Source organism: Osmia lignaria, unplaced genomic scaffold, assembly GCF_051020975.1.
Source record: "Osmia lignaria lignaria isolate PbOS001 unplaced genomic scaffold, iyOsmLign1 scaffold0089, whole genome shotgun sequence".
Taxonomy (NCBI): Eukaryota; Metazoa; Arthropoda; class Insecta; order Hymenoptera; family Megachilidae; genus Osmia; species Osmia lignaria.
In genome coordinates, this window is record NW_027478230.1 from 20001 (window position 1) to 30000 (window position 10000).

General features: G+C 42.5%; 2 non-coding genes across 2 annotated transcripts; both read left to right on the forward strand.

Moving 5' to 3' along the window:
- The first annotated feature begins 5651 nt into the window (after positions 1-5651).
- Positions 5652-7575, forward strand: LOC143307848 (small subunit ribosomal RNA). Its single transcript, XR_013064905.1, has one exon. It is a non-coding gene; the product is annotated as a small subunit ribosomal RNA (ribosomal RNA).
- A 1496-nt stretch (positions 7576-9071) lies between these two features.
- LOC143307854 (5.8S ribosomal RNA) lies at positions 9072-9226 on the forward strand. The gene has a single exon (XR_013064908.1). It is a non-coding gene; the product is annotated as a 5.8S ribosomal RNA (ribosomal RNA).
- The last annotated feature ends 774 nt before the right edge of the window (positions 9227-10000 follow it).

Below are 10000 nucleotides of genomic sequence, written 5' to 3' on the forward strand. Positions count from 1 at the left end.
CGGCCTGCCGATCGGTATTTAGAGGGAGGCACTTTGAAAGCAACACGCCGCTGGAACTTTGAAAAATTTCGGGGCAAAGCAATACGCGGCTGGGACTTTGAAATATTTCGGAGCGCACCTAAAGTTCGTTATTTTGGCTAAACGGAGCGAAAATCTGCATTTATACCATCACGGACGTTAGTTCAATAGCGTTTAACGATCGATCCACGGTACAGAATGCAAAAATATGATTGTTAAAATTTTCGACTAATCGGTTCTAAGAGGCGAAGCAATACGCCGCTGGGACTTTGAAATATTTCGGAGCGCACCTAAAGTTCGTTATTTTGGCTAAACGGAGCGAAAATCTGCATTTATACCATCACGGACGTTAGTTTAATAGCGTTTAACGATGGATCCACGGTACAGAATGCAAAAATATGATTGTTAAAATTTTCGACTAATCGGTTCTAAGAGGCGAAGCAATACGCCGCTGGGACTTTGAAATATTTCGGAGCGCACCTAAAGTTCGTTATTTTGGCTAAACGGAGCGAAAATCTGCATTTATACCATCACGGACGTTAGTTCAATAGCGTTTAACGATGGATCCACGGTACAGAATGCAAAAATATGATTGTTAAAATTTTCGACTAATCGGTTCTAAGAGGCGAAGCAATACGCCGCTGGGACTTTGAAATATTTCGGAGCGCACCTAAAGTTCGTTATTTTGGCTAAACGGAGCGAAAATCTGCATTTATACCATCACGGACGTTAGTTTAATAGCGTTTAACGATGGATCCACGGTACAGAATGCAAAAATATGATTGTTAAAATTTTCGACTAATCGGTTCTAAGAGGCGAAGCAATACGCCGCTGGGACTTTGAAATATTTCGGAGCGCACCTAAAGTTCGTTATTTTGGCTAAACGGAGCGAAAATCTGCATTTATACCATCACGGACGTTAGTTCAATAGCGTTTAACGATCGATCCACGGTACAGAATGCAAAAATATGATTGTTAAAATTTTCGACTAATCGGTTCTAAGAGGCGAAGCAATACGCCGCTGGGACTTTGAAATATTTCGGAGCGCACCTAAAGTTCGTTATTTTGGCTAAACGGAGCGAAAATCTGCATTTATACCATCACGGACGTTAGTTTAATAGCGTTTAACGATGGATCCACGGTACAGAATGCAAAAATATGATTGTTAAAATTTTCGACTAATCGGTTCTAAGAGGCGAAGCAATACGCCGCTGGGACTTTGAAATATTTCGGAGCGCACCTAAAGTTCGTTATTTTGGCTAAACGGAGCGAAAATCTGCATTTATACCATCACGGACGTTAGTTCAATAGCGTTTAACGATGGATCCACGGTACAGAATGCAAAAATATGATTGTTAAAATTTTCGACTAATCGGTTCTAAGAGGCGAAGCAATACGCCGCTGGGACTTTGAAATATTTCGGAGCGCACCTAAAGTTCGTTATTTTGGCTAAACGGAGCGAAAATCTGCATTTATACCATCACGGACGTTAGTTTAATAGCGTTTAACGATGGATCCACGGTACAGAATGCAAAAATATGATTGTTAAAATTTTCGACTAATCGGTTCTAAGAGGCGAAGCAATACGCCGCTGGGACTTTGAAATATTTCGGAGCGCACCTAAAGTTCGTTATTTTGGCTAAACGGAGCGAAAATCTGCATTTATACCATCACGGACGTTAGTTCAATAGCGTTTAACGATGGATCCACGGTACAGAATGCAAAAATATGATTGTTAAAATTTTCGACTAATCGGTTCTAAGAGGCGAAGCAATACGCCGCTGGGACTTTGAAATATTTCGGAGCGCACCTAAAGTTCGTTATTTTGGCTAAACGGAGCGAAAATCTGCATTTATACCATCACGGACGTTAGTTTAATAGCGTTTAACGATGGATCCACGGTACAGAATGCAAAAATATGATTGTTAAAATTTTCGACTAATCGGTTCTAAGAGGCGAAGCAATACGCCGCTGGGACTTTGAAATATTTCGGAGCGCACCTAAAGTTCGTTATTTTGGCTAAACGGAGCGAAAATCTGCATTTATACCATCACGGACGTTAGTTCAATAGCGTTTAACGATCGATCCACGGTACAGAATGCAAAAATATGATTGTTAAAATTTTCGACTAATCGGTTCTAAGAGGCGAAGCAATACGCCGCTGGGACTTTGAAATATTTCGGAGCGCACCTAAAGTTCGTTATTTTGGCTAAACGGAGCGAAAATCTGCATTTATACCATCACGGACGTTAGTTTAATAGCGTTTAACGATGGATCCACGGTACAGAATGCAAAAATATGATTGTTAAAATTTTCGACTAATCGGTTCTAAGAGGCGAAGCAATACGCCGCTGGGACTTTGAAATATTTCGGAGCGCACCTAAAGTTCGTTATTTTGGCTAAACGGAGCGAAAATCTGCATTTATACCATCACGGACGTTAGTTCAATAGCGTTTAACGATCGATCCACGGTACAGAATGCAAAAATATGATTGTTAAAATTTTCGACTAATCGGTTCTAAGAGGCGAAGCAATACGCCGCTGGGACTTTGAAATATTTCGGAGCGCACCTAAAGTTCGTTATTTTGGCTAAACGGAGCGAAAATCTGCATTTATACCATCACGGACGTTAGTTTAATAGCGTTTAACGATGGATCCACGGTACAGAATGCAAAAATATGATTGTTAAAATTTTCGACTAATCGGTTCTAAGAGGCGAAGCAATACGCCGCTGGGACTTTGAAATATTTCGGAGCGCACCTAAAGTTCGTTATTTTGGCTAAACGGAGCGAAAATCTGCATTTATACCATCACGGACGTTAGTTCAATAGCGTTTAACGATCGATCCACGGTACAGAATGCAAAAATATGATTGTTAAAATTTTCGACTAATCGGTTCTAAGAGGCGAAGCAATACGCCGCTGGGACTTTGAAATATTTCGGAGCGCACCTAAAGTTCGTTATTTTGGCTAAACGGAGCGAAAATCTGCATTTATACCATCACGGACGTTAGTTCAATAGCGTTTAACGATGGATCCACGGTACAGAATGCAAAAATATGATTGTTAAAATTTTCGACTAATCGGTTCTAAGAGGCGAAGCAATACGCCGCTGGGACTTTGAAATATTTCGGAGCGCACCTAAAGTTCGTTATTTTGGCTAAACGGAGCGAAAATCTGCATTTATACCATCACGGACGTTAGTTTAATAGCGTTTAACGATGGATCCACGGTACAGAATGCAAAAATATGATTGTTAAAATTTTCGACTAATCGGTTCTAAGAGGCGAAGCAATACGCCGCTGGGACTTTGAAATATTTCGGAGCGCACCTAAAGTTCGTTATTTTGGCTAAACGGAGCGAAAATCTGCATTTATACCATCACGGACGTTAGTTCAATAGCGTTTAACGATCGATCCACGGTACAGAATGCAAAAATATGATTGTTAAAATTTTCGACTAATCGGTTCTAAGAGGCGAAGCAATACGCCGCTGGGACTTTGAAATATTTCGGAGCGCACCTAAAGTTCGTTATTTTGGCTAAACGGAGCGAAAATCTGCATTTATACCATCACGGACGTTAGTTCAATAGCGTTTAACGATCGATCCACGGTACAGAATGCAAAAATATGATTGTTAAAATTTTCGACTAATCGGTTCTAAGAGGCGAAGCAATACGCCGCTGGGACTTTGAAATATTTCGGAGCGCACCTAAAGTTCGTTATTTTGGCTAAACGGAGCGAAAATCTGCATTTATACCATCACGGACGTTAGTTTAATAGCGTTTAACGATGGATCCACGGTACAGAATGCAAAAATATGATTGTTAAAATTTTCGACTAATCGGTTCTAAGAGGCGAAGCAATACGCCGCTGGGACTTTGAAATATTTCGGAGCGCACCTAAAGTTCGTTATTTTGGCTAAACGGAGCGAAAATCTGCATTTATACCATCACGGACGTTAGTTTAATAGCGTTTAACGATGGATCCACGGTACAGAATGCAAAAATATGATTGTTAAAATTTTCGACTTATCGGTTCTGGATCACTGAAAAATCAAAAAAAATTATTAATTTTGATTAATTAAATTACATATGTAGTTTTATATTGTTATAGTCTCGTATTTGTTAATGTTTTGTCGTAAGAAAATGCAAAAATATCGTTTTAATGTTTTCGTCTCATCGGTTCTGGATCGCTGAAAAATCAAAAAAAAATATTAATTTTGATTAATTAAATTACAAATGGAGTTTTATATTGCTATAGTCGCTTATTTGTTAATGTTTTACCGTAAGAAAATGCAAAAATATCGTTTTAATATTTTCATCTCATCGGTTCTGGGCGGTTTTAAAATTTTTTAAAATATTAATTAAACCCATGATTTACATGAGAATGTGAATTTATTATGTCCTGCATGTTAATTTATTAATTTTCATGTATAGAACGTTATAAAATGAAAGGATATGTTCGACGATATTTTCAGTCTAAGTTTTACCGTGCCGGCGGGATGGTACGCTCTCACGGCGGTTTGCACAGGCATACGCCTGGGCGTAAGCCCATGCGTCGCCGACCTAGCGGCCGGCCGTTCGGTATTTATAGGAAGGCACTTTCGGTTCGCTCGGACCGGTCGGGAGTAGCGTCGAGCGTGTGGCTCTTTTATGACTTCGGTTGAAAAGCAGTCTACCGCTCCTCGAGAATATACTTTCTCGACTATTCTCGTTCCGGTTTTCCGTTGCGGATTATTATTAATCTCCACACAGCATTACCACGGGTCGGTGTCTAAGACCGAATGGCCCATATGTGGTGAGCCTTGTAATATAAGGCTGGTGACCTGTATGCACTTATAAATGTTGCATACTTGTACAAACTGAGCATCAACTGTCTGTAACCAAAATTTGTTAAAACTGAAAAAGTTATAAGATTGTATAAAATTTTTGAACCAAGAAAGTAGTGTTAGACGAAAATTCGTTCTATCACTTTTAGAAGGGAGACTGTTTGGAAATATTTAAAGTATAAAATACACAAAAGTCCACTGAATTATGAACAAAATTACGTCCCTGAATTTAAGAAAAGTCAAGAGGTGTCAGAAATAAAATCCTCTCTGATACGTTCAGAGAGGAAAATAAGTATGGAGAGAGGAGTAAAAATGAAAGAAGTTTTAAGGCTGGGGAAACTTCTAAAGGAGAGAGATTCCAACATATCTAATATGTACATTTAAAGCAAGTCCAAGGAACTCTCTCCGTTAATGTTTGAAAAGGTGTGTGCAGATGGAGGAGAAATGTATAAAGTACAGAGACGAGGTTGGTGGGCCCGCTCTAATGATAAAGATTATAAAATTTGGTGGCAAAATGACCAGCATGATCACTGTACGCGCTTTCTCGATTTGTATAGCATGCCACTGTCCGCGCTATCTTTTATTATATTGTCCAGCGTGTGTGGTCTACGTGCTTGCACGATGGATGCACGGCGTGAAAGTGATTTTCGTGCTTTATGAGAGGAGGAGGAGAATATTTGGCCTCTATAAGAGGTACAAAATTTATGAAATGTGTGTTACATACAAAAGAGAAATGGCTTAACGTCGATCGGTCTTACAGGGAGGGCCGACGACGAAAATTTAAATTTACAATAATAACTAAGCTCCCTGGTTGATCCTGCCAGTAGTCATATGCTTGTCTCAAAGATTAAGCCATGCATGTCTAAGTACATACCGAATTAAGGTGAAACCGCGAATGGCTCATTAAATCAGTTTTGGTTTCTTAGATCGTACAAAACATTACTTGGATAACTGTGGTAATTCTAGAGCTAATACATGCAAACCAGAATTCCACCCAGAGATGGGAGGAATGCTTTTATTAGATCAAAACCAATCGGTGGCGGACGGCTTGTCCGTTCGTCCATCGTCGGCTTTGGTGACTCTGAATAACTTTGTGCTGATCGTATGGTCATCTAGCACCGACGACGGATCTTTCAAATGTCTGCCTTATCAACTGTCGATGGTAGGTTCTACGCCTACCATGGTTGTAACGGGTAACGGGGAATCAGGGTTCGATTCCGGAGAGGGAGCCTGAGAAACGGCTACCACATCCAAGGAAGGCAGCAGGCGCGCAAATTACCCACTCCCGGCACGGGGAGGTAGTGACGAAAAATAACGATACGGGACTCATCCGAGGCCCCGTAATCGGAATGAGTACACTTTAAATCCTTTAACGAGGATCCATTGGAGGGCAAGTCTGGTGCCAGCAGCCGCGGTAATTCCAGCTCCAATAGCGTATATTAAAGTTGTTGCGGTTAAAAAGCTCGTAGTTGAATCTGTGTGTCACAGTGTCGGTTCACCGCTCGCGGTGTTTAACTGGCATTATGTGGTACGTCCTACCGGTGGGCTTAGCTCCTCGCGGGCGGTCCAACTAATATCCCATCGCGGTGCTCTTCACTGAGTGTCGAGGTGGGCCGGTACGTTTACTTTGAACAAATTAGAGTGCTCAAAGCAGGCTACCTTCGCCTGGAATACTCTGTGCATGGAATAATGGAATAGGACCTCGGTTCTATTTTGTTGGTTTTCGGAACCCCGAGGTAATGATTAATAGGGACAGATGGGGGCATTCGTATTGCGACGTTAGAGGTGAAATTCTTGGATCGTCGCAAGACGGACAGAAGCGAAAGCATTTGCCAAAAATGTTTTCATTAATCAAGAACGAAAGTTAGAGGTTCGAAGGCGATCAGATACCGCCCTAGTTCTAACCATAAACGATGCCAGCTAGCGATCCGCCGAAGTTCCTCCGATGACTCGGCGGGCAGCTTCCGGGAAACCAAAGCTTTTGGGTTCCGGGGGAAGTATGGTTGCAAAGCTGAAACTTAAAGGAATTGACGGAAGGGCACCACCAGGAGTGGAGCCTGCGGCTTAATTTGACTCAACACGGGAAACCTCACCAGGCCCGGACACCGGAAGGATTGACAGATTGATAGCTCTTTCTTGATTCGGTGGGTGGTGGTGCATGGCCGTTCTTAGTTGGTGGAGCGATTTGTCTGGTTAATTCCGATAACGAACGAGACTCTAGCCTGTTAAATAGACGTAACTTATGGTATCTCGAAGGCCCCCGACTTCGGTCGGTGGGTTTTTACTACCAACGTACAAACAAATCTTCTTAGAGGGACAGGCGGCTTCTAGCCGCACGAGATTGAGCAATAACAGGTCTGTGATGCCCTTAGATGTTCTGGGCCGCACGCGCGCTACACTGAAGGAATCAACGTGTTTTCCCTGGCCGAAAGGCCCGGGTAACCCGCTGAACCTCCTTCGTGCTAGGGATTGGGGCTTGCAATTATTCCCCATGAACGAGGAATTCCCAGTAAGCGCGAGTCATAAGCTCGCGTTGATTACGTCCCTGCCCTTTGTACACACCGCCCGTCGCTACTACCGATTGAATGATTTAGTGAGGTCTTCGGACTGGTGCGCGGCAATGTCTCGGCATTGCCGATGTTACCGGGAAGATGACCAAACTTGATTATTTAGAGGAAGTAAAAGTCGTAACAAGGTTTCCGTAGGTGAACCTGCGGAAGGATCATTAACAAATTAAAAATACAAGAGAAAACCTAACTGAATGGATCATTGATAAAGCGATATAAAAGTTTATTGAGCTCGGACCAAAAATTATACAAAACGAGAAAGATATAATAAATAATACCATATACATGACACAAAACACATAAATCTCGGGTTCGAGCCAATAAGAAACAAATACCAAAACGCTGCGATGCGGTAAAATTACACCGACACGGTTACGTGCGGAGGTCGCTTTGATTACTCATCGCGTTTCTCCCGTCCGTTCGGAACCGCCGGCAAAAAAACTGTGCGACCAACGGCGCCAAAGAGCACGACGCCGGACCATTTCTCTCTGGCTGATGTGAATGGAAGTAAAAGACGCTTGCGTGAGGTCTCTCGACCTTTATCTCTCTAACTTATACTTATGGGTCGTCGTCTACTTGATCGGGTACAAACAAGTCGTAAGAAACAAACAAACAAACCACAAAAATACAAGTCGTAAAAAAACAAACTTCTGTTGGTTAACCTACAATATGAAGGATCGAAATGAAAGAAGGATCATATTATTACAAACCGAAAGTGAAGGATCATTAAAATTGAAATACAATATATATAAATATATAAATGTACCCGTCGTTGCGACACCCTAGTTAAATGGAAAGATATAAAAAAGAGAGAAAAGGAATACAGATGACCCGCCGTCTGATCTTTGCTAAATGATCTGGCATCACCGGAGTTTTTTTGGTCCGTGTTGCGTTCGCTCTATTCGAAATGAAACTCGCGGAGGCGAAGAATTGTTAAAAGTTTACGAAGCGTCTAGGAGTGGTTAAAACTGAGAGAGTTGAAACTACGATGTATTAGAACGAGCAACCGTCGAAACTTTGTTTTCGCGACGTTCTTTTCGTCGCTCTCGTCCCCACGCTCCTACGCTTTGGTTGTTTCTTTGCCATCCGTGTTGCGATAAAAAGATTTCTCCATTGTCCAAAAAGGACGGATCGAGATTCCTCTTTCGAGAGGGAGAGAGAGGTACTTGCGGGTAACCTGGAATCTACGAAACACGCACCGTGGTAAGATTCGTGCGTCCGCCTGATCGATGTGTGTTGTTTACGGACCGGCTGAGAAGCGACGATAGCGAGTCTTTGAAAAACTATGTGTCCATTAGTTAGACCGATCGTCGCCGGCCGTGTGTCTGTTCGAATCTCGCAACCCACGATTCAGCGACAGGACGCGCGCTCGCATTCCTTGTGTGCGTTCGTACTTTTCAAGGTTTTTAAATGTACTTTACGCCCGACCGTCGAGAGGAGCGTGCCACTGGGCGTTTCTCCGACGGTTTCCGTCCTTGGACGCGATCGTGTCGTCAACGATCGAACAAACAAACAAACAAATACGTTGGCGACGCCCGAATTCGCTCTCCCGCACGCGCCGGGTGGGAGAGTGATGTGGGTATCGAATGTGATGCGTGTTAATAATGAAAATAACACTCTAAAGATCTAAAGAGTTTGAAATACAAAATTTTACGATTACCCTGAACGGTGGATCACTTGGCTCGTGGGTCGATGAAGAACGCAGCTAATTGCGCGTCAACGTGTGAACTGCAGGACACATGAACATCGACATTTCGAACGCACATTGCGGTCCACGGATACAATTCCTGGACCACGCCTGGCTGAGGGTCGTTTTCTTAACAAAAGACTGCTTGCGTTTGCTTCTCGAAAAAAGAGTAATTCATTTCTTTCTAAACATCTCGCCGTCGTTCAACGAAAGTAGAACGTTTCGGAGCGGGATTATCGAACGAAATTGAAAGAATGAATGAACGATAAACAAAGAAAGAGTCGCAACGTACGAGCGATAGTTGGGCAGTTCGTCGGCGTTTGTCGTGGAAACGATGTGACGAAAATCGCAACCGATACACTAAATGCAGGCCGTTAAAGGAGAAAAACAAATTTCGAAATATCTCTTCGAACTAGCGCAAGTGCGTCACGGCGCGCGAGTCGTTCGTTAAAATTTATAAACGACCGCCCGTGAAAGCACCGAGTTCTCGGAAGATAATCTATAAAGATTCTCCATCCTGCTGGAAGTTATCGGATCGGCGCGATTGTTCACTTGTAGAAATCCACGCTCCCGACGTTGCCAGAAACGATATTTACGAAAGGTGTGTCAAAAATAAACGAAAGAAGCTCTCCTATAAATTTAGAAAAAGCAAACGAGTGAAATGTTTGAGATGATAATTTGCTGAAATGCAAGCTCGAATAGCCCCAGGGTTTCGAATGATTCCCCGCGCTTTATACATCTCTCTGTTTACAAACGGTGTATAAATGAAAGATCGCTTCAGATGGGTCGTCGCTGTTTGACGCGCGATGCTGTTCCTTTTTTTTTGTCTGTCTGTGCGTTTAGCTTCGCTAAACAAGTTAAATGGTTAAAAAGCGTCGAAAAAGCGAATACACACGCGA